Source organism: Poecilia mexicana, unplaced genomic scaffold (genome assembly GCF_051168715.1).
Source record: "Poecilia mexicana isolate PSO_F unplaced genomic scaffold, ASM5116871v1 scaffold_14, whole genome shotgun sequence".
Classification (NCBI taxonomy): domain Eukaryota; kingdom Metazoa; phylum Chordata; class Actinopteri; order Cyprinodontiformes; family Poeciliidae; genus Poecilia; species Poecilia mexicana.
In genome coordinates this window covers 28,786,589-28,812,873 of record NW_028263383.1, presented here as the reverse complement: position 1 = coordinate 28,812,873, position 26,285 = coordinate 28,786,589, and the positions used below count along the sequence as shown (strand labels likewise).

The following is a 26,285-nucleotide window of genomic DNA, read 5'->3' as shown; positions in this document are numbered from 1 at the left end:
CAATTCTGCAAATAACTGAAAAAACTAAAACTACTATTATAACTAAAACTAAAGAATATTTAATGAATAAAAGTTAATAAAAACTATCAAACACTCCCTAAAAACAAGTTCAAACAAACTGAATTTCACTTTAAAATAAATCTAATCTACAGTAACAAAACTGTCTATTTATACAAAAAAATATGCTGCAGATGTCAAATCTCACTGTGTCAATGTGTGTGTGTGAATGCGTGTGTGCGTGTGTGTGTGTGTGTGTGTGCTGTACTAATTTCTCCAGAAGAGTAGCGATTTCTTTAATTTGCCTGACTATTGTCACAGCTTTACTTTTTTAAATCAAATTTTTATTAAATCGTTCCTCACGGTGCTGTAAAAAGTGACCCAGTAAAAACAGCTTTAATAAGCTCCTTTTAGACAAAATGTCACTTCTTCTAATTTCTTAAAGCTTTTTCCCATTTTGTCTTTTGCAAGCAGAAAAAAAAAATTAAAGTTAGTAAAAAGAAAAACTACTTTAGAGATTCTATTAAATGTGCCGTTCACACTGCAAAAAGTGAAATCTTAGTAAGATTAAATATCTTAAATTAAGTAGATTTTTCTTGTTTTCTTTCTGACAAGATAATTTTTCTCACCAAGAGGGGTTTATGCTAGAATATTTTTCTTATTTTAAGTGTTTTTGTACTTAATTATCTCAGTAAGATATAAAATCTTGATATTAAGAAAATATTACTTATTATGAGTAAATATGTGCTAGAATCTAGAATATCAATATTTACCAATCAAACTTCAAGTCTAGAACTTATTTTATATAAGTAAAATTTTCTTATTTCAAGCACAAAACGAGAAATCACTTGCTTAATGAAATGTCTCCGGATAATTAAAACAGACTATGTCCAAATGGAATCATTTGTGCTATTGTCAATGAAAAATAAAAAAGAAACATGAACTTGTACTCTTGTATAAGTTGGCAGAGTGTACTGGAAATTATTTAAACGGTTGTCATGTAACACAACAATTTCAGAGACCATATCAGTTTATATATCAAGATAATTCTTGGCATGTTTCCATCTGCTATGGACCTTCGTAATCTGATCTTCTTGATGCAAGATGTGGGACCTCTTACTGACATGTCATGAAATTTCTATTGATGTGTGATTTGAAATGTCTGGTATTCCACACAATGAGATTAGAATCAACAACGTTGATTAGCTCAATGTGATGATAAATATTTTAATTTTTGGTTTATATTTCAAATTCTCACTTTATAAGTTACTAATATTAGTTTGAACAATATTTTATTCATCATGTTTGTCACCCTTTTTATGACATCATACAATCCAAATGGGAAAGCGCCCAAAATGTCAGTAGTAATGTTCGATACAACAGATTTTCTTTCCAATCCAATACCGAGTAAAATTTAAGCTGGTATTGGCAATACAGATCCCATACTTTCTGCAAAGACAGTTAATTTGTTTCTTAATTAAATTTAAAAAAAGTAATCCATATCTTGGCTTTATAAAAAGAACACAATGTACTCTCATGCACTCATTTTAAACTCAGAAGTACATTGCGACAACAATCTCATTTACTATAAGCTATTTTAATTCAGCAGAAATATACAAAATATGTGAAAATGGTGTTGCAAATTAAAAAACAAAGACAATTAGTAGAGTAATAACCCTACTAAATATATCTTTGCTTAATTATTAAAACTACTATAAAATGACAGCTGAAATAGCTCCATGTCACTTTTATAATCTGTCAACATGTTCATTTCTGAGTGAGCATCAGCAGCACGCTGCGCTTGGGCATTGCGTCCTTACACATTACACACTCACCAGGCGGAAGAAAAAGTAGTTCCAATTAACAACGTTTCATTTAGGCAAGATCTCAATAATTTAGTTACTTTCTAACGTGCTCTTGTTAATCTACATTATCTCAAATTACTAAAGTGTGGAAAGTATTGATCCTTGGATCTGACAATAGATTTTAAAGAATTAAGTTCTGGTATCGGAAGAATCGATATTTCAGTATCAATCCGCACATCACTAACGGCAACGCCAGAGATCATTTAACTGCCCTGATTAACGGTTAATTCAGTTGTAACAGCCTAACTAAGCTATTATCTACAGTACTTTTATAAGATTTTCTTTTGGCAAATTCTCTAATCTCGATTGGACATGAATGAAGATGGAGGACTTTTTTACGTGTATAGACCCTAGAGCTGCTGTACTGAGAGGTAAGTTTAAAGCTGTCTATCTTTCTAAGATAAGCTAATTGTGAAGCTAGTTAGCATGTCGTGATATGCCAATTTTCACCCGCGGGTTAAAGAGCCGCTCTTGTGAATATGAGCTTTGAACAGTGATTAACCACAATAGCTGTGGCTTAAAAATAATATCTACACGAGGTTTTGGTAGCTTCCGTTTTTTAACATAGCTAAGGTGGCTTCTCATTCGTAGCTTCTGATGCGGGAAATGGTTAAAGGGAAATTCCGCCTAGTATTTCACTACCTTTTAGGGTGTTTGATGTGCTGTAATTTAAAAACTTAAATGCAATGAGTCTAAAAGCCTAGGTTAGATATTCTACACTGTTACCAGGATATTTTAAACACTATTTTTGATTGGTGAATTTAAGTAGTCCTATTTTGATTCAATTAAAATGACTGTCTTGCTGTCTTGAATTCATGTAATATTGTAATTGAGCACATTAACTAAAATAAGACTTGTTTTATTTTTCAAGTAAACCAAACTGTTGCCATGGTGAAGCCTATGCCAGACACGTCTCCAATCATGTATTGCACCATCTACAAGAAACTTTGGGAATTGCAAGTGATGGTGTCCTTCACATTCTTGAGGTAAGAAACTTATGATACTTATTCATCATTACACTGATTACTCCCTAAAACGTGGTTTGTTTTGTGATTGTTTTTCTGTCTGTGCTCCAATTAGCAGATGACCCAACAACTTCAATCAAACAAAACCACTTTTCAGCTCTGTGGTGATCGTGAAACCAACTTTCTACTGGCAATTGGAACCATGCCTGCCCTGATCTTCTGAAAGGAGGACATCATAGCTACTACACCTTTCAGCATGCATGTGTGTGGCCACTCCTCTCTGTGCTGCTGACAGATATCTTGAGAACACTGTCCGTAACTGAGACAAGACTTCCACACATAAAAGGCTATGGCTGATTGGAAGATGTTCATTGTGGAGTAAGCTCCTATTGATGACATCTAATCCCAAGTTTATTTTTGCTTTGGACAATTTGGTTTGCTTGACTCTTAGGGCATCTTATGAGTGCGACAGATGTGTCAGATCTTCATTGTTCTGTCATTTCACGGGATTGTTTCAGAATCAGATGCCCATCCAGACTTTAAATTCTGACCAGTAGTCATGTTTTACTATGTTTATGTGAAACTTAAACGTAATAAAGATGTTAAAAGTAATTGAACTTATGTCTTCATTTCAGGAAGCCAATAACATCTCTTATTCCAGTATAGATAGGATCAATTTTTGGTTTTTTGCCTTAGCATAAGAACCTTGAGTAAAGCAATGACAAAATATATATTTTAATCCTATGCAACAATAAAAGTAAACTAGTTTTAAGCATATATATGCTGATTTTAAGAAATTCAATGTCAAGTAATATTTTCTTTACTTGAAATTATTTTTCTTAAAATAAGATAATGTATCTTACTTGTTTAAGTAAAATTGGCTTGTTTTAAGTACAAATACACTAATTTTAAGATAAATAAATCTCATATATTCTATTTGTATTAGTAAAATTTTCTTATTTTATGAAAAATGTTCTGTGTATTAAGAAAATAAATCTCATATACTCTATTTGTATTAGTAAAATTGACTTGTTTTAAGTACAAATACACTAATTTTAAGATATTTGTAGGTTTATCTTGGTTAGATATTTTTTCTTGTTTTAGAAAATCTTGACAAGATAAATTTTCTTGTTCTGTTGGCAGATAATTTTTCTTATTTTAAGAAAATTAGACCCTGTTTTTGTACTTTTTTTTCTTGTTTTTGAAAGGGGACTTTTTGCAGTGGCACTCTCTGTGTGCCTGATTCTGACCTAAATGATCCAAAACGAGTAAATAAATCTTGTAAGGATAAATTATCAACAGTTCTGCTGTTGATTTAGCCTTTGACTGGACATCTGTCTTCTCATCACAATGCTTTCACACATTCGTTCTCGCTCTTCTTTTCTCACACATCACAGCTGTATGCATGCAAACAAATAACAGGGGATGAAATATTCATTGTTCACTGAGTTTCTAAGCTGAAATGCTCCAAACTGGAACATTTGTCCATTTAAAACCATCTGTCTCCAGTCGGACTGGTTTAAATGGATTTTCTGGAGAGCTAAACATGAAGCCCTTGCATGTAATATAAATAGTTATACATCAACAGTGACATCATCATGACATCATCAGGTCCTTCAGCAGATACATCAGTACTAACTCTCCTGTTATTTTTTGCAGTTTCACCCATTTTAAATACAATTTCTGATGATTTTGTGCACATCTCTGTTTGAACAGTTTTGTTTTCACTTACTATAAATAGTCTGTTGTGTTTTTAATGGAGAAATACACATCTACATTTTGTACATTTCTTAAAATGGAGTATTATGTATTTTTCAGGCACAGAGACATTTTGTAGCTCAATCAAGTAACGTTACCCTGAGTTGTTATGAAAAAGCTGTATGTCAAAAATAGCTTGCAGAAATTTGATTTCACATCTTAGCCGTATCAAACGCCTTGAAATTGGCCTCTGTTTCTTTTTCCTTTATTGAAAAAAAAAAGAAATTTGTTTCAGCTTTATTAATTATTTGCTGTGCTTGGCAATAAATCTTCTACTGGATAACCTTTGTTTTTAATTGGTGCGATATTTGTTGGGAAAGGCTACAGCAATGATAAATTTGGCAAATTCACAATTTTTTTATTTTATTTTTAATCTGTTATATATTCATCTAGGCTTAAGGAAATGTATATGAATTTATAACCAACAGGAATTTTGTGTTTTAGATTGCAGACCTCTATTGTCAGGATGCAAATTTAATCAAACTGAAGGACTTGTGTTCATGTCTGCTGGGCACACAGCTGACTGACAGCTTGCAGCTACAGGTGGGGGAGGGGAACCTATCTCTAGTCTCCATTCGACTGGACGAAAGAAATGTAAGCTGTACGATGCAACATGTTTGTGGATTTAAAAATGGGACGTTTTAAAACTCTTTTACTGGCTTTGCATGAAAAGCATAGGCCTGTTGTAATAAGCAATAAATCAATCACATGATGAATTAAAGCAAACTCAATAAATTCTCAGTAATTTGCATGATTAATTGTTTTCCTCTTCTCTCTCTCAAACAAAAACTGGATGATAAAAGTCTTCAGTCTGGTGTTTTGGTCTCAACTAGCTCTTCTTTTTGAAGGATAATTTTGTTTACAGAGACGTCATCATTCATTTTATTTTGTTTATTGTCTTTTAGTTCCAGTGTCAAATGTGCATTACAATTTAAAGCTTATTCATCTTTGAGAACGTGTTCTTACATTACACTAGTTGAAAAATGGTCTCAAAACAAGAGTATTATTATTGTAATAACTTCTGGGACAACTTATCGTTCAGCAACACTTGTTCCCGAATCGACGAAAACCGTGGCTTCGCTTGAAACTTTTCCGTTTCCAACCGCAAACGAAGATAATCTCGGTGCCCATGCAGGGAAACCCTGAAGTCTGAGGACGGATTTGGTCCGTCGTTCCAGATTGTTCCGCAGTAATTCCGGTCGGCTCGCTCTCAGAGGCGGTGATGGCGAGGGGGAAGCAGCCAAAGCGAGCAGCGCTGGCCATCGCGGCTGCTGCCAGAGGAGTCTGTCGGCGGCGCGCTGGCTGCTGTACACCTGCCATTCTGCCGCCTTCTGCATCCCACCGTAAATCAATTCGCCACTTCAGAGCGCGACACACGGCCTTCCAGCTGAGAGGCAGCGCTGTTAGCCGATACTGGACGTCATGACGATTGTGTGAATGTTGCTGTTTGGAGAAAATGAGAAAAATATCCAGAAATCTGAAAGGAACGGGCGGAATTAGAAAGCGGTACGGAGAGGGAGTCGATATCCGAGAGCTTTGGGTTTACAGCTCCTCTCATAAAGGCATTAAGATGGCAGGAAGTGATAGCAGCCTTATGATTCGTGATCTTTTGTTTGAGGGGAAAGGCGGGAGGAAAGCAGTTCGGTAATTGGAAGTACGGCCACCACAATTAGCTCGCAGTCGATCTGAATGAGGCTCATTTATTTCATTGTACTTTTAAAATCCTCCTAATTAAGTTAGCGGGTCTATTCGTGTTTTCGGCCGAGTCTGCTTATGGCAACGAACACATGGCAAAGTGATTACTGGAAACAAGAGGTCCGCTGGTCCAGAGATGGACACACTGTGAGAGGGACAGTTCAGCTAAAACAAAACCACCTGCAGGTTTTGGTACAAAGGATGAAAACCTGGATGCAGCTTCTTTAAAAAGTGGTATAGGCCTACTATGTTTTTTCTGTGGGATGTAACTCCAAATCATCCACAGAAAATGTACCTGTTTTGACACGTTTTGATTAGCTTGACTCTCTGGATTGTAAAGGTTGCTGATCCTGTTCTTTAACAAATCCAGTCTGCTGCCCCGGAGCTTAAAGGGCTTACCGGGCCTGAACTTCACATCTTGTTCCCCCAAAAAATAAATAAATATATGTGGTTCAAACTTAAATAGACGTGTGTCTGTGAGCCTGTCACTATCAGCAATTAATCAGTTAATAATTCCCATTCTGATAATTAACATTTTTTGAAGGGCAGTTTTGTTTTCAGTGACCTCATGACTCATTTTATTTATGATTTGGTTGTAAGAGGTTTTTATTTCGTTTTAACAATTGATTTTGGTTGTTTTGTTTCATTTTGGTGAACCAGTGGAAAGAGTTCTTTACAAAATTTAAGTTTTCTGGTTCTACTTGAATTGTTATGCAATTATCATTGCATTTCTTGAAAACTGTCTCGAAACGACAATACTATTGTTTATCGCATTAATTTCTGGGACAATTTATCATTCAGAAAAATGTGTTATTGTGACAGGTCTGCTTTTCTAACTTCCAATAGCAGCTAGCTACGCTGCAGCGCTAATGCTAACTCAAAAGTCAAAGAGGAAATAGACCTTATATTGTTTCAGTTGCTTTATTTCTCTCCTGTGTAACTGTACACTACAGCTGACAACAATAAGTCATTTTTCGCTGCTGGTTAAATTTTTCATTTAGCTAAGTTGCTACGCTAACTTGCTAGTTTGCTTTTGATCCCGAATGTCAAAAACAGCTAAATGTAGCTGTAGATGTAGGGCTTTGATATGACAGAAAACATCATTGATCTTTAATAAAGACAAGAGAACGGAGGTTTTATGTTGTTGGGAATATTACAGTGGGTTATTCCAAACCCGGCCAGGACCGTAGCCTGAGGAAAGTCCTGGAGGTTCACACCTCGCACATCTGCACAGCAGCCAGAAATCAGAACAGACAAGCTGGATCTGATAACAGGCCAACATCAAGATCTGCCTCAAAGGACCAGCAGGTCTGACTTTATATTAAAGCGACAGAATGCCTCAGGGTGATAAGAGCCCCGCTGGAGACAGGAGTGCCGGCTGTTTTATGTTCAAACCGCGACCATAATCAAGTGTCTGCTAACAACACTTCAACAGATGACTGCTTTAAAACCCTTTGCACCGAGGCCAGATGTTGCTGAATATTTATATCTGGTGACGGGCAGATGGAAACGTTCCCTTACTGTTGCTGATTTTAGGAGTTTCTGGGTGAAATTGGAATAAACTGAAACAAATCTGAACCGGGGAGCTGTCCAAGATGGACCCAATGACCGCTGGATGGATGGACGGCACCAAACTACAGAAACCAAGAGCTGAGGAAATACATGATGGAAGAAAATGGACCTTTTTGCGTCAGCTTATAAAACAGCAGAGTTGTCAAATTAATGGCGTTAAACCAACACTCAGTGACGCCACTATGGAGGAAAAATACTCAAAAATATCTGTGCGTAATACTGTTTTTGTAAACTGTGTAAGCCTCTCAAAAAACTTTCAGAGTGATCTACAATGTTTATGCACACAAATTTAACAGTTTGAACGGACAGGAGACGTTTTGAATGAATAATTATCACCTTTGTGAGTTTGAAGGAAAAATAATGTGTTTTGAATTTGCTTGTTTGTGTAATTTGTAAATGTGCTCATGTACATTTATTTCTCAGCTTTTCACTTAATTAAAAAATCCACATACAGACACCGAATAATTTAGAGTCACATTCTACAGAAAAATCGGTAAATACTGAACTAGAAGGAGGTGGACCTGACCATTATCACTCTCTTATTGTTTTACACTTAAAACAAGAGGAAATGTTGTCCCACTGTTGTTATTTCGTCTGATTCACTCAGAAAGAACCTAACGTCTTCAAATAATAAAATGGCATTGAGTATTTTCTTGGTAACATGTTTTAATTTTAGCAGAAAGCAAAACTCCCATCAGGACATGAAAAACATCCTCCATCTGTTTCCGGCTCTCGGAGCCATAAAATCTTTGTTTATATACTGACAAATCTGATTCACGTTCATATGAGAATAAAGTTTATGTGTTAAACCTTTGTAACGCATGTTAATATGAATCCCTCGCTTTACTTTGTGGTGTAATTGGTTCATATTTAATACAACTGAGAATCAGAGTTAAGAAAGGACCTCTTTGCTGCAGGAGGTCCAGGATGTTCATTAAAGCCTTTTCTTCAGCCCCAGTCAGCATTCTGAAGCAGCTTCTTCAATAACTTCACTGTTTAGATGCACAACGTGGCTAATCCATATTAATCCACCATTACAACTGGATGGGCTCCAGAATCGATGCCTCTGATTGATTGCTGTCCAACATGCAGCGCTCTAAGAAAATGACCGCCATCAGATCCTCAATTCCTCTGCACTAATAAGCTGCTAGCATCAAGCTAAATGTGCTCATTATATCTAGACTGCAATAACACACAGCCATTATGTATTTTTTTAAATGCGGTCCCTCACAATAAAAGTTCTGCTTCATCAGAATCAGCTTTATTGGCCATGATTGTGTGCACAAAGAAGGAATTTAACAAGTAAAAATTTATAAAGTTTAGAGGTTATAAATTACAGTATATTAGGAATAGAATCAATTTTAATCGATATAAAAAAGAAACAAAGAGACAGGTGGAAATATTGATTATTTTGTTGTTGTTTTTTAGCAGAGTAGCAGACTGCTCAGACGGGAAGCTGATCAGCAGAGAGGCAGGCTGGGGAAGAAACTGGCGCCGCCCTGCTGGTAAAAGTATAAACTGTTTGTGTCCAGGATGTGTGGGGTCTGCAGAGATGTTAGCTGCCCCTTTTCTACCTGTACAAGATCCTAGCTAATTAAAGATTAAAAACTGTCATCAGATTTAGATATTTATGCTCAGACACAAAAACTACGATCAAAACGTATAAAAAGTTAAGCAAACAGAGATGAGGAAGTCACCAATGGCAACGAAACAAAGCAACAAGGAGCTTTTGTCAAGTGAGAACATCCTCATGTCATAGGTATGAGCTACACATAGACATGACAGCAGAAATTTTTATTCATGCAGTTATTTTTTTAATGTTCCCCTACTTGGTCACTAGGAACTGCAGAATCTGATCATCAGAATCTAAATGTGAAGAGTTTTCACTGGATTCTAGAGTCAGTTGAGGCTCAAAGTAGGGCTGGGCAACAAATCAGCAACAATGTACACTGTGATAGAAGATGATCAATATCAATAGATATTATATCAGATAGAATGTTCAATAGAGTGACTGAACTCCAATCTAGAACCGCAAAGCATTCTGGGGGAAATAAGCAGAGGAAAGGCTTCCTAACTTATTCTTTCTTTCGTTACCTAGCAACAACCTTCTGGGCAAAAGGAGCATTTTTAAGTTAAAGCAAAAAAAACTAATTAATAATTGTCAATATCAACATGAAATGCTAAAACTAGAATATTTAATTTTCCTTTGGGATCAATAAAGTATTTTTTCAATTAAATTTATTAAATTTAATGTAATGTTTTTTTAGACATATCGTCCAGTCTTAATTCACACTGTTATCATTTATTCCCATAAAGTCTTCCGCCATTTCTTCCGAAACAAACAAAAAAAGTTTCTTCTTTCATTTCCACTAACAAACAAGCAGCAGTATCATATATATATATATATATATATATATATATATATATATATTTTTTTTTTTTTAAATCACCATACTTCAGGATTTATTAACAAAAACACTAAAAACAAGTAATGTTTTAGGTGGGAGAAATAGTCCCTGTAATGTTTTTCACTAGCTGCCATATCAGTATTTTCAGTTTTTCCTAATATAAACAGGCGAGCTTCAGCTGATTTTCTCAGGGATCAGCCGGTTTTTATCTTCTGTGGCTCGTTTCGTGGTCGTGGTCCTTGTTTTAAAATCCTCCTCCAGATAAAGTAGGTAAACAGATCCACTCAGATAGCCCGGCTGTTTCAGTCCGCCGCCCGCCGCATCTTTCTCCTGACCTCCATTGTGCGATGATAAGAAGCTGGTTTAAACAATCGTCACTTCACACTTTCAGCCGCTGCGTTTCCATTTCAATCAGCTCCAGCGTCCACAGTCCTTCCATTTGGCAGGAAGGAAAAGTGTGTTTGTGTAAAGCAGAAAACACTCCTTCCTCTGCAGCTATCAGAGCCATCAATCAGACGTGTTTTGAGGCTAAAATTGCAGGCCGCCCTGATGGATACATTTGCGACTCCCTCACTTCAATTTGTTTTGGCAGCTTTTGGAAATGTAGAGAGCTTGTTGTGCAAACTCTGAAAACTTTCTCCCTTCCAGCTAAGCGAAGGATGAAATAAAAGCTTCTGGCAGGTTTATAATGACCTTTAGGAGCAAATACTGTAGGAACCAAACATCTTAAAAATCAGGAAATATCTCAGATTTAGATTTCAGTGGTAATTTGTTAGATACGCCCATTCAGTTGCTTTTTAACACTGTTCCTGTTTTGGATCTCAGTTAAAATCAAACTTACTTCCATTTGCTAAATGACAGAATCATTAAATGTAGAAGTTTGCATACAACAAGACTTCAGAGCAACACCTCAAACACACAGCTTTCTTTTTGTGACATTATGAGATGGAGAAGAGCTGTTCACTTCACAGACTAGATGGTATCAGAAGGAAAGAACATTATGTGGAAATATTAAAGCAACATCTCAAGACATTGGGCAGGAAATGTCTTCCAAAAGACAATGGCCCTCAAAGTTTACAGCCAGAGAAGTTAAAAAGTGGTTTAAAAACTACTGCTTGTAAAAAGAAAGTAAAAAACAAACTTATTGTGGTATTTAGAGAAGAGAGATAAATTAATCATACGTGATGTAAAAAACAAAGGAAGTGTTATCAGACCTGATGTCAGACAGTGAGTTTATGTCATTGTACCCGGGGTATGTAAATATCTGGTTCCTTGCGTCCTCCAGGCTCCGTCTCTGTTCCACCATCTGTTCACCCACCAACCTCTGTCAACAACTCACACGAATACAAACAGGAGCCGCTAGCAGCCACTTCGTCCTCCACTCCAACAGACGGAAAAGGCTAGATATTGGTGAGACTCACTTCCTGTTCGGAGAGCTTCCAGCCTCAGATCCCGCTTCCTGCTGTCTTCCTGTCTCCAGACGGCGCTCTGTCCTGGAAGCGGAGTGCCGGTCCCGTATCTCAGGCCAGCGCCGGCCAGCAGCTGACACTTAGATGGGAGGACTGGGAATGGTGACAGCGGTTTTATTTGTTTTTAGTTGCAACCTGTAATCTACTTCAGCCATCCTGACCTTGTTGGTGCTTCAGAGAAACTGGAAGGAGGAATAATTGTTCTGGATAGCAGCAAAGTGTCTGACTGTGATGACCCATTTTGCTTTTTGTTGAGGACCCGGAGTTAAGAGGACAACCTGTCCACTCTGTCCTTGTCAGGGCAAAAAGTTTCACAGGATATGTGCTAGAAATCAATTCTGCAGCATTAATTGGGACGTGAATACTTGCGGTTGCTTTTAGGATGTGGCGATATAAAGACACTTTCTTCCCCTTCTAGCAGAACTTCATGGTTAAATCTCCTCAGCCTCTGTGCAATGTGGGAACGGTGACATAACATGGATGTAATATTAATGTTCTTGCAGCGGTGATGACTTTATATAAAAGAGAAAGCGAGAAATCATTACATAACGCCGGCTCTTAAATGTTTTATGGCGAGTCCCATCGTAGGAAAGCCATAACGACAGACTTTTTAAAACTTCAGTTTTTCTTCTTTAGTAATGAAAAAAAAAACTTCCAGAGATGCATGGTATATTATCATAGAGCTGGAAAATCTGAAAATACTGAGGGTATGAAATCACAGTTAGCATTTCCACAGGTTTCAAATCAGATATGTAGTTCCATAACTAGTGATGGAACTGGATTTATTTTTAAAAAATGTTGTTAACTGCAGGGTTTTAATTAATTAATTGAAATCAATTTCAATTAATTTCAATCGAAAACTGTACATAAAAAATAAGCAGGTCTTTTTACTCCCAAAATCCCTTTTACTGCTAAATTATCGAACAAATAAATATACTGGCACAGCAACATAATTATTGTTGATATTTATAGTTTTTCAATATGTTGTTCAGGTTTTTTCAACCATCAGACTGGTTCAAAGGTCTTTAGAAGCTAACATTAGCATTAGCATCTGCACTGCTGCAATATGTTAGCACTGAGACGCTACTTAAGGCTTGAATAGCTTTGCCTGAACATGATAATAATCTTTTCCAGCATCCAATCAGATCAGTTTTTGAATCAGAAAACATGCTGTCATTAGCGGACGTTGCTTGTGCATCACTTTTATGGGTGTACCAGAAACACAAAAATACAAACGTTCCAACGCCACAAAATCCATTTAATTAATTAATAAAAATTAAAAAAATATATAGTTAATGTTGAGTAAAGATGAGTTAGTGGCATTGTGTAGGAAATATTGACAACAGTTGTTTCCAGGTGTTTGTGAGGTTAATGTTGATCAGGGTAGAAAATGTTTTCTTTTACAGCCGTTCTTTATATTTAACAGCAAATTATACAAATATTCTGGGTTTTTATACTAGTTTTCAAGTGTTTCCTACATACTTAACCAGGAAACACTTAGCCTCCTTCCAGAGTGTTCACCTCGAGTAGGGCTTAAGTTTTCAATCTCAGCGACCCTCAGTGACCCGTTAAGTGTAAGAAGATGATCCTCTAACTAGTAGGACAGGAGTGATTGGAGCACGCTGTGAAGGTGTGAGCCTCAACTCTTCAAGTGTTTTATCAGAATGAAAAGAGCTTCATGTTTATACTGTGCATCATTCATTCTTCATTCTATGATCCGTTTCTGGCAGAGTAAAAAATAAATCTGTTATCAGTGGAGCTGACCCCCTCCGGCGTGATGTTATTGATTAGAAAACATGTCTAATTTCAGTGAGATGTGATGGCTGAAAGGCCTGCCTACGTCAGAGGTGTTCATTAGATTCTGGATGTTCTCCTGCGTCATTCCGACCCAGCAGGGACACAGCAGGTCAAAAATGACTCACTGCAAACCTACAGGTGGATTTTAAATAGCAACAAAGACCAATATCAGGACAATCTGACTGGAAACATTAGGTCTGACATATTTGCATCAGTGTGGGGCCGTTGGTAGCAAGAAGGTTCTGGGTTTGAATCCTGGTCTGCGGATTTTTTTCATGAAGGGTTCCATGTTCTCCCAGTGAACATGTGAGTTCTCTCCAGGTACCCTTAGTCCAAAAACACGACCGGTAGGTTAATTGGTCTCTAAAGTTTTCCACAAATCGCATTACTTTTAGGGTCAGAAGATCAGAATTGGGCCATTCAAACTGCTGTTAAAAAGTTGGACAAAAGAAAAGCTCATCCGTCGTATTTACCTGCAGTGTGAAGGTAACTTAACACCAGTTAACACCAGTTCACGCTCTGTTATGAACTTAAGCAGCATTTAAGTAACAATTTCATGAGTTAGCTTTTATTATAATTTGCCACTCCTCATGGTGCATATATCTGATCCACGTAAATAAACAAAGGTAACTCAGAGAACTTTCAATGCTGTTTTGTTTGCCGTGTTCTTTGGTTCCCAGCTAATCAGCTATACACTCACTGCAAACTTTGAGCTGCATTCAGGTACATTTCTGAGCAGCGGCGCCTCTGAAGTGAAGACAGTATCGCCTCTTGACCCTGAACTGACTTGCAGCACTGTGTTTTATTTATAAGTGATGAATAAACCCGGTTTCTTTAGTCAATACAGTGCCAACATGGCTGCTGTGATGCGTTTGAGTGCTGGACAGAACTGAGCTAATGATTCTCAGCGTACTGGTCAGGTGAGGCTCCAGTCTGCCCCGGCTCCCAGCAGGTGAGCCCAGCCACTGAGTGATGAAATCAGATGGTAAACTCCATACAGTTTTGATGAGGTTCAGATTTCATACCTCTTGTCTGCGGATCCTCAGAGCTGGCAGGAAAAGCTCATAACGTGCAATCAAATGCAATCAAAACGGCGAACCCCAGCCTGGCAGACTCCCACAGGTCTGCCGCGATGGGGTCTAATTAAAGCCCACCCCCAAGGTATTCCTCTCCATTTCTGCTGTGGAGCGCTGCTGAGGGGGAAACCAACCAAACCAGCGCAAAAATAAACAGCCTCACGAAGCCAAACTGAACTCCGGAGCTTCATGATGAACGACAAGAGAAATGGGTAAATGGTAAAGTCCTCTCCGATGATAACACAGCTGTAATAACAGCAGATGATAACAGCTGTAACTTTAATATATATGTATATATTTTTTACATATTTGTTTAAACTGTCACCATGCTGTGACAGGATGAGACATATGGTCTGTGAACCTCTGCCTTCTCCCAGCGCTAACAGCAGGTCTTAGCGCTGTCAATCATGCACATGTACACTGGGCTAGTTAGCAGAGCCATTGATGACAGGATAAATGGTTTACAACAGTAAGTTGTTAACCCACCATTAGTACATTGAGCAGTGAGTACCTGAGGTAGATTGACAGCGCTAAGCCCCTCCCTCTGCCTCTGATTGGTTGTTTTTGGTGCATTTCTTCATATCACTATAGCTGCTCAGAGAGGAGATGGAGCAGATCAATCTGTTCAGATTATCTGTCTGCAAACCGTCGTGACATGCTAACAGTTTTAACAAATATGTAAAAAAATAACAACATATTTTATAAAAGTTATACTGCAGCTTTAAGCCTGTCACTGTATCAATAAATCAATTAACAGCAGATTGTTTTTCTCTTTTCTCTCTTTCTACCAAAACCTGGATGATAAAAATATTCAGTGTGGTGTTTTGGTCTCAATTAGATCTTTTTTTGAAGGATAATTTTGTTTACAGTTCAATGTTAAATGTTTGTTAGAAATTAAAGACACAGTGTCCTATTATTTTATTATCATTATGCTACTCGAAAATGATCTCAAACAATGTTATCATTTATCACCAGGGGTGATAAATGATAACAGTTCTCATGATATGTTTCTAATCATGATGATTTTGATTTATCGTTGTCATGATAAATCACAGACCTTTAAACCCAAAACTGTCATGAAGAGGTTGTGGGTGGTGGTGAGGAGATGACGCTGAGACCCAGGTAAGATGGTGAAAATGATGAGTTTAATGATGAGCTCACAGTCCAGGACAGGCAGCACGGCAGCACATTAGCACACAGCTAATACCGGTAGCAACTGACATATGGGACTAACGGGAGCTAGCACAAACCAGGACTTGGCAGTTCGACTGGAGAGCACAGAAAGACGTTAGACTTAGACAAGGACCCGATGAGGAACACAGACAACAGGTGGGTTTAAATACACACGGGGTAATCAGGGGAATGAGACACACCTTGGGAGCAATCAACGGGGAGAACAGGACTGAGACTCACAGGAACAGGACTACACAGGAAAAAACTCAAAAATAAACACACAGAAACACGGATCGTGACAAAAACCATCAGTGAGTGTATCAGTAAATATCAATGCATTTGAAAATATGAATTAATACAGTTAATTTGTGTCATTTAATGATACAAATCACACTTTTGTATGTGGCTAATGTCGTTAAGAAGCTTTTTAAAATGGGAATGTATTCAAGATCACTACATATGTTTTACGAGAATATGGTTGTTTTGTCATGCAGTCACAGCCATACAATTACCTAAAAAAATGAGTAATAAATAAGTTTTATCGCCACTTTTATTGTTATCACAGTAATACCTGAAAATATTTTGATAAAGCCTTAACTCCATATCGCCCACCTGTATTAACCACAATACCTTTTGGGACGATTTATCGTCCAGTCACATTAGTTATCATGTTTGGTCGCTCAATCAGGAGAGAACAAACTGAAAAGCTGCTTGTCAGAGAAGCTGCTTTAGGTAATTGAGAGTAAATCACAGCAAAGGTTGCAGATGAGTGCGAGCAAAGCGTGCCATTTATTCCGCTGCTTTTTCCTGGCCTCCGGAAAACCAAACCATCCCTCAGCATGATGGAAAATTGGCATCCTGCCTTAAATTTTCCTCCACAATCAGAAGTCAGTGAGCACAAAGCTCACTCCCCGGTTAGCCTTAATGCTTTTTGCGGTAGGTTCCCCCCACTCCCTCCTGGTCGGGCCGGGCCTGACGGGAGTATTAGTCTTTCAAAGTTCAATCAGTCATTTCAACAACTTCCCGGTGACAGGCCAAAGAGAACAACACGGCCACAAATCAAAGGTGAGCTGAGAGGCGCCTCTTACCGCAGCGCCGCCGAGGAGATGTATGGCTGCCGGCTTTGAAATGCAAAGGAGGAGAGGGATGTGTTTACATGATGACATTGTGTTTATCCATCAAAAGCTGAGTGTTGGAGTGAGGCGGTGCCGCCGCGCTGGCTGCAGATGGCGGATGACGGAGCGCTCAGCGCCGCCTGGGTGGCACGCCAATCTAGCAGCCGCATCCCGCCAGTGATGGAGGGCAACGCCACGCCATATCTTCCACCGGCCGCACACACACACACACACACACGGGGAACAAAATTACCCCATCCGAGATGGATAATCTCATCCGACACCATTTTCATATCACACTTTGGTTATGTAACAAACACTACAAAACACAACAGGAAACTATTTTTGCATGTGAAATTGGCCTGCAGCTGTTTCTCCACTTCTCTGTGTGATTCTACAGAAATATGAAAGCAATAAACTGTGTCATCTGATGAAAGCCAAACGATCAAACAACCACATCCTGTCCTGCATAAGCTACAGAAATCTGGCAGAAGACTTTTTATTTCATCATTTTTGAGCATCTGTAGCGCGTTTACCAATTTACTGTCACGTCTGGTAAGGATAAAATAAATACATTGACAATTCTTTCCAATAATATCTCTCATTGAAAATTTCAACAAAACCTTTGAATAAATTTGCTTTTAATTTAATTACTTTGATCAAAATTATGGGTTTTCCCACCTGGTAGTCCAGTAGACTCGGTTTGATTGAGGACCAAAGCAACAACATTGTCCCTTTTCCAGGTGTTGCGGGTCACAGAGCCAAACCAACAAAACCTTTTGAGCAACCTCTTCCCTTCCTCACCTGTGGGGGTGCTGCACCAAGAACCACTGAAGGAAACAACACAAAAACCTCTGAAGAAGACACTGAGCACAACTTACTTTTTCACCAAATGGAAACAAAAATGTAGCAGCATCAGATTTTAGCAGTTGGAGGATATTTCTCTTTTGCCTTTGGCTACAGACCATGACACACTAGCGCTAGGCTAGTGCGTTTGTTTAGGTTGTGTTTACCCAGAATCCCCTGCGCTGTGGTCCACTTCTTGCTTTTGGAGCGGTCTCTCGTCCGCTTGGTGTTCACATCTGCATTTGAACTGCACCAGAGCTCACTTCCACTGAACCCAGACCGAGGTTTGTAGACGGACCGGAGGTTGATTAGCATTCACACCTCATCAACCGAACTGGACCTTCTAGACAAATGGACTGGAGTTGGATTATAAGCAGACTAAACAGGACTGGTGGGAACACACACTCAGATTGATTGGTCTCTCTAAATTGCTCTTAGCAGTGAGTGTGTGTGTTTGCCTTGTGATGGACTGGTGTCCTGTCAAACTGCAGTAAAATTTATCTAACTTTTTTTTGTAACATATTTCTACCAGTTACCAATCTGTCCAGCTCTGTAATGTATGAACACACAAAGATGAAGCTCCTGCTTTTCAAACAAATCCCAAAGGTGAACTGCTGTCTTTGGGGTTTTCAGGTAGTCAGATAAACGGTGAGAGGAGGCTGACTGTGAGAATCCCCGTCCTGTCGTTCCCAAAGCTCCCAGTGACGCCATGTGAGTCTGGAGATTAGAGAAAAGGCCAGTAAAATATCAGAGGCTTTACTGTCTAATAACCAACATCGCCATGCTGACATTGATATGAGAGCAGGTGGAGGAGAAAAAAAAAGATGCGGATACAGGCTGCTGGATCTGAAGCCTGACTTTTAGCTTCTATCATTCCTGACAGACCAGCAGAATCTGAGTACTGATGGGTTCAGGTGACCGAAACACCAGAAACCTTAACATTAATGATGATAATTCTCTTGAACAGTAGAGAACTTTAGTGTTCAAGAGAAACCTGCTGTTCAGTCATGATCTGTTACGTTTCAAAAGTGTCATGAACAAACAGTTCCTCCAGGATTGTTTTTGTGATTGATTTTGTGATGTGCTGCTTTAGAAATAGTTGCAAGGAATTTTGTGACATTTTTTCCTCATTAAAATTCTTCCAAAATCTACATATAAAAAAAAAAACTGAAAATAAGCAAAGATTTGACAAACATCTTCGATATTTAAGAAAATTTAATAGATTGATTTTTGTCACTCATCATATCGATCACAGAGGCATAAAGTGAGGCTTAGGCAGCAGTGGGGTAGAAATAAGCAACACTGTCACCTGCAGGCGGGAGTTATTATCACTTACACATTGGCTTTGACCACTTAAATTGGTAAACCAAATATTTAAAATGCTACTTTAGATTTTTTTTTTTTAGAGTAAAAAAGGCACAAAAAGTTAAAATACTTGTTTTGGCCTCCAAGTGCTTCCAGCAGCTTAATGATTTTGGTCCTCATGGCAAAAAGTTTGGACACTGCTGATGTAAAAGCTGCAGGACAGTAGGGTCTCTGATTTCAGCACGTGCAGCTCCTTCTGACCCACTAACAAATTAATTCAACACCAGAATTTAGGAGAAGACACTTTAGTTCTCATTTAGAGACTTCATAAAGTGAAAGTAACCAACCGGTGTTCTCTTCATCATACAACATCAAATCTGCATCCATGCAACACACACACACACACACACACACACACACACACACACACACACACACACACACACACACACACACACACACACACGTCTGTCACATGATCAGCGTGCAGCTAATATAAACAGTCACACGACGACGCAGCCGCCCGTGAGGAGGAAAATGTGACACGTTACAACGACTGGTGATGGCGGCAGCGACTTCACCGCGGCGTGTTTTACAGCGCGATAACGAGCTAATATATGACGGGATGCTTGTTAGGGGACTTTCCCTCAAGGCTTTAATGCAGCGTGTAAATACAGCGGCATCTTCCCAGCTGCGGCAAGAAAAGTGGGCTAACTCCCACAGAACGCGGCGTCAGTGAGTGGGAGTGGGTGGGAGGGAGGGTTCACCCGATTAGGCCTGCCGCTGCTGTTAGCCCGGAACGTTTCTCAAACTGGCTGCTGGAGGCGCCATCTTTCCTCCACCACACCGTCAACACGGATACTTAAATGTGTCACATATGAATAAAAATCAGCTTTATTGCACACAACAGTGGATTTATAAAGCAGCAGAGTGTTTAATTCAAAGCAAGGCTGATTTTTTTCAGACAGTTTCAGTCTAGTGAATGGATTTCAGGATGTTCTGCTCTGTCAACAAAGAAAAGTTACCAAATTTACCAAACTGGAGAAAATGTGCGTTTTAAATATTTGACCGACCAACAGGTTTTGTCACGACAGATGTTGATTTTGATATTTTATTTAAATTTCAAAAAAATCATCACTTTTTCCATGATGAGTTGGTTGTATAACAGGCGTTACACTGCAAAAACACAAAATCTTACAAAGTAGTTTTGTCTAGTTTCAAGTGTTAATTTCGTAGTACACGAGTAATAAGACAAAAGTAGCTCACAAGTAGCTTTTCAGCAAGAAATAGGAGCTTGTTTTAAGTCAATAATTGTTGAACTTTTATTTTTTAAAATTACAACTCAAATGACGGATTTTTTTTCATTTAAACTTGGGATGCACTGGTCCACTTTTTCACCTACGATACCCAGACCTGAGGTTTCGTATTTGCCGAATCACAAAAACAGCTGACCTGACATAAAAAGTTTTTTTTTTTTAAACAAAAATATAAATGTGCTGAAATACATATTTACATGACTTGCATGTATTACAGCCATGTGTACCATCAAAATCTGACCTAGCTTTACTCAAAACCTCATCATGGTAACACAGCTAATGCACATTTTTCAATTTTTTTTTTTTTTTTTTGCAACATTTGAGAAGTTAACTCAAAATTCCCATGACAATTGCATGAAAACGTAACTATTCACATACCAACACACAGCAGTGGCCAGCATGGCATCTGCGTAATCAGCAGTCAGCGTGGCCAGCTTCCAGCCCGACATCACACAGTACCACGATGCAAATCAGTTTGATATTTCCAGCATGGGAAATTCCTCAATAAACACGTCTTCTAATAAGACGACAGGCAAACTGATCCTAATCCGTCAACATAAATAAGGCAGGCATCAATAAAAATCAAAGCAGGCCTGAATGTCGTGTGTAATCCTTTAATGCCCTGCAGGACCTGCCAAAGGCCAGAGGAGAAAAAAGAAAAATCCACACTGAAGGCATTTCTCCTGAAGGACGTGTGTGACTCACTGCAGCCGGAGGATAATGAAGAACGGCAGCTGGGAGGGGGGGCACATGCAGGCGTGGCCCCGCAGGTGGCCGCTGCCAACAAGTGGGAGCGTTCCTGAAATGATAATGACCGTGGAGGTTTGCATGCTGCAGCGTTGGGGCTTTCAGGAGATGCATTTTGGGATGGAGGACAAGCGAAAAGCCTCACGGCGTGGAGGAGCGTTTTGGGAAGCGGGGACAGATTGAATCAGGTGGATAAATGCGGTTTAAAAAGATCAAGCACTCTGTCACCAGGTTGATCAGAGGGCAGAGCACGGGTCAGCACACAACATAATTTCCTCCTTTTTTCAACTCAAAGAGGTGACGTTTATTTCCAGCTGCCTTTGGAAACAGAAAAGAAAAATATACAGAGAGAGCGAAGCCAAGGAACACTCATGCTTCATCCAAGCCACTTCATTTTAAACCAATAATGTCGGGTGACCTTTTCAGTGTCGGCCTGTTGGATCCGCTGGTTCTCTCCTACATTCAGTCTTTATCCCCGCTTCTTCTTTAAACAGGACTCAGCAAAGAGAAATGGCTCTGGCTACACGGTTCTCCTAAATGATTGTGCTGAAGGATTAATAGCTCCTTTTTCTTTGTTTCACTCTTGGTCAATAAATAACATAAACTTCACCACTGCCACTGTTCTCAGTAACTGGTTCCAGTCCTTCACTGGTTCTTTGTGTTTCTACTGCAACAAACTCTCTGAAAACGGGGAGGTTTTGTTGGTGATTGGTTAGCAAACTGGTGCTAACCAAGTTAGCAACCAACCTTAGTTAGCACCAGGTTGGTTTGCAACCTGGTGCTAAGCAAGCACCAAAATGAAAGTTGTTTTTTTTCCATAACACTGTCCATTTAATCTAACTTAATTTAGATTTTTGTACTTTCTGCAGAAACCTGCCGTCAGTTTGGGTTCCTGTAGAAAGCAGCAGAAAGCAGCCGGCACAACAAGGCCAAGCAGGCTTTGACAGCCATGATGACCCGATGTTCCCAGTGGCGGCACAGAACAAAACCGACGTCTTTCATCAGTAAGGTCTGCTGGAAATCTGCTGCGGTCATCTGCTATCACGGCGACTACGTCTGCAAGGAAATGAGGGCGTTATCCACAGGAGTCGCGGCTCGGAGAGGCGTCGGCTCTCAGAGCAGGTCTCTGAAATGGTCAAGTCTTTGTAACGCTTCACTGAGCGCTGAAACCTGGAAATGGTCTTCCACCGCCGCCGCCGCAATGCGCTCAGCGGTCCAGAGGTCATCGGCATTTTCTTTGTGAGCTTTGAGAGATATGTGAGACAACAAATCACCCGATGGCTTTCAGATAAGGAATATCTCCCCCGTGCTTCAGAAAGCCAATAGATAGTATTGTTTTCCCGCCTTTGGTCATCATCCAACAGCGGTGGCTCGACTCCTGAGACCGCCGCTCGTTTGATGCAGAACCAGGGCGAGGGGAGGGAAACAAACTTCATAGAGAAACAGAAATCATTCTTCTTTTCTCTATCACTTGTTTATTTATATACAAAAGAACATATTGCTTTTCAAATAGGGTTTTTGTAAAGTAAGACTTTGTGGATTTACAGCATTTGGATGGTAAAACCAGCCTCAAATCCAAACAGAAAAGCAGAATTTTAATTTTTGTAAATGGGAAACATCGGGGAAATATTTCAGCGTCAAGACCACAAGCATGAGCCAGTGCCAGAAAAATTCAGAAGTCAACTGTTTTAAAGCTGAACATGTAGAAAAATGTTCATAACTAAGAGCAAAGAGCAACAACTCCCAGCTACCACTGCAGTCTGCCAGTTAAGGAAAGTCAAAATTACTCATGAAGATTTAGTACAAAAAAAGCAAAAAGAGAATTTTTCAATGCAGAGATTGAATGACTCAACTATAATCTACAAATATTACAGTGTGACTCACCTGAGAGAAAAAGTCTGAATTCTGAGATGAAAGTTATAATTCTGAGAAAAAGTCAGATGATGTAAACATCTTCTACTACCAGCTCAGCCTCATTCAAACAACCATAAACAACAACCTGGATCATTTTCAGGCGCTTTTATTGTTGTATAATTCATCCAGATGTCAAATACAACCTGATTATTTATGAAAAACGATCCCAAATACAACTTTATTACATCCATTCTCTTGAGCAAAAGATGAAACGGTCAAAGTAAAAACGCTGGAGAAAAGTCTGTTGGTGAAGCAACAAGAATAAAGCATTTTTTTTGTGATTGATCTAAATTCCAACAGAAAGATTAAGGATGTCTTTGAGGGTATTGATTCACCTGAAGCTGCTTCACTTCTTATCACAAGCAGCCAACCAACAAACGTCTATTACTTCCTAATCCCAACATTTACCGGCGAATAACTGCAGAGTTTTTAGAGAGAGGTAACTGCAGAGGATTTGGCTGCAAGCTGCTCCGTTGCTTCCAAGCGCTGAAAAGCAGGAGAACAGCGCCGAGAGCCGGAGCTTTGCAACCAAAGCCAAGCCTCAGTGGGAGAAGTACAAACAGCTGCCTCCCAGCACTTCCACTGGTCCTTCAGTCCGGACCCGAACGCCATAAACACAAAGATTCTCCTTCAGGTAACAAGCTGCAGGGCCGACGCTCTTCAGTCAGCCAAGATTTTCTATGAACGATGCAGAAACGAAGAGAGAGCATTGTTTGGTTCACTTCAATCCAGCTCCAGTCCGTTTGTGTAGAAGGTCCGGTCCGTTTGGCAACGTGTCAATGTGTAATCGAAGTCCGATGCGGACCGAAAAAGTTAACTCTGGTTCATCTACAAACCTCAGTCTGGGTTCAGCTGAGACGGCTCCAAAAGCAGGAAGTGGACCACAGCGCAAGGCATTCTGGGTAAATACAACCAAAACAAACGTGCTAACCTAGAACTAACGGGAAAAATGACTCATGGAGTTTTACCAGAGACAAAAGAGAAATCTACTCATATATATTTTACCTGTGAGTCGGAAGAGATGGAGGAAAAATGCAATATAAGTGGTTTACTTATATGTTTATCAGCATCATTATCCCTTTGCTGTGGCCCACCAAAGTCGCAAAAAAAAGGACTAATTGTCTCTTCTTTTTACAACAGGTGATATTCTTTACAATCATCAAATAAGATGAAATATTTCATAAAGTATAGCAGCCATGGTTCGTCAAAATTGAGCAAACTAATTTCAAACAGATGCAGTTATGTATAATTAAATTATGACAAATATAAAAGGGACATTTCCTCTTTTTCATCTTGACAGAACTGACAGAAAGCAAACTGTTTGCAGATTTATTTATACCAGTGAGAATACATATTTTACATAACAAAACATCAGCAATTTTCTCAGTGTAAATGTAAGTCATATTTTATAGAAATAAGGGCATTTTTGTGACACATTCCCACATTGCATCAGTCTGGTTTTGTTGACATGACTCAGTGCAAAGTAATGTCGCCTGCAGGAGCGTCACTATCCGCAGCAGCCAGCAGGAAACCAGTCGTATATCGATAAAGAAATCATCCTACCACTAAAATCTGACGCCTCCATTTTGTTTCCATTTTGTGAAGAAGGAAGTTGCCCTCTGCGTCGTCTTAAGAGGTTTTTGTGTTGTTTCCTTCAGTGGTTCTTGGTGCAGGTGGAACAGGCTTTTTCAAAGGTTTGGTTTAACTCAGAGCAGTGAGAAATAAAACCATAGCAACTGGAAAACGTAGCAAATGTTGCAACTTTGGTCTCCAATCAAACCATTTCTATCGCTACTATCAGGTTTGAAAACAGTCTAAAGCTCTAAATAAGCAGGTAAAGCTCATTCTTTTTTCCCTTCTCGGCTTTAGTTCAGCAGCTCTGCCTTGTCTTAGTGTTTCCTGGAGAAAGCAGATCTTTACAAGGAGCGCTGCTGTAATTGTCAGTCATTTGGAGTCGCTTTTAGACACCAGGAACAACGGCTCCCATATTAAGCAGGGCTCCTGGTTTCAGAGTGCTTACTTAGCACCTGCGTTGGAGTAGCGCCTGTAATAAAGTGTTGCGCTGCATTGATTTTGTGCCAGCGCTCGGCCTATTCTGGTACGCTTTCTCTTTTCACTCTCAGCGCCGACTCTCCCGCAGCCTTTTTTCTGCTTTGGACAGCACAAAAAAACAAACATGCACTGCTGCCGGTCGGTGTTCGTGTTGGGAGGTCACCCTGCCGAGCCCCCCGGTCAATCTGAATTATCCACAGCTCTGGCTCAGTGCTGAGCAGGACAGAGATGATTCTGTCAACAGCAAGACAGATTTACCAGAATATAAAAAAACTCCCATAAGTCTAGGAGATAAAAAAAAAAAAAAAAACAGTTCTAGAAACCAAAACTATGAAACAAAAAGGTCAAATCTTCAATATTCATGTATTCACACGCCTACTTTTTTCTGGAAACTTAACTCCAGATTCATTTTAGGTGAAAGGAAGTGAAGTTTGTTGTGAACTAGTTTGGTGTGGGATTTCAGTTTAATTCAGTTCAGTTCATTATTAAGCACTAATTCACACAGGTGGGCAAACAACCTAACTTTCAGAACGCTCTGTGGTCAAGCTTTTTTCTACCTTGGTGAAATTTTGTCTCAGGAGTCCAAAGACGATTTTATTCAAACACGTTTTTTTTTGTGTCTTTTTAATCATATTCCCATTTTCATCCAGAAGCATAAAGGTGCTATGTCAGTCAAATTTAGTTAGTTTAATCTGCTCTTTTCATTCACACTTGTCTTTATTTTTCCCTACTTTACAGAAAAATTTTTCTTCACGTCTCACACCATGTGGAGTCGTTCTGACACATTTCGAACCGAGCTTCATATTTGGGGATTGTCTGGTATGAACCAACTGGCTGCTTGGTGGAAGGAGGAATGGAAGGATGTAAATGGACAAAGATAAAAGCAAGGCGGGAGTGTGGCTGGGCAGGAAGAGGAGCTGGACGGGTAGACGGAGGTTCGGTAGCTGGAGGGGGTCTGCTACACAGGAGGGACCATCAAAGACACGGTGACATTTATGGCGCCGCCAACTGCAGCAGCTTGGCCTCAGAAAGCTGTGACATTGTCAGCTGAGTGGGGAGAACTGTCAGTGCGTTTGATGACCGCTGGGCTATTTTCTCCGCAGATCTACGGGTTCGGGGCCGGATCGGACAAACAAACCCATTTCTTACGCCGAATCAGATTTACATTTTACATGTTGGAGGAACAAAGCAAGGACATGTCAAGAAGCATCAAGC

General features: G+C 39.4%; 1 protein-coding gene and 1 long non-coding RNA gene across 2 annotated transcripts in view; one reads left to right on the top strand and one right to left on the bottom strand.

Moving 5' to 3' along the window:
- Positions 1-26,285, bottom strand: part of cadm1a (cell adhesion molecule 1a) — a 393,093-nt gene that overhangs the window by 138,493 nt on the left and 228,315 nt on the right. The gene's annotated exons all lie outside the window — the stretch shown is intronic.
- On the top strand, positions 1,990-3,185 carry LOC148155623 (uncharacterized). The gene is made up of 3 exons (XR_015765266.1): positions 1,990-2,233; positions 2,734-2,848; positions 2,943-3,185. It is a non-coding gene; the product is annotated as an uncharacterized LOC148155623 (long non-coding RNA).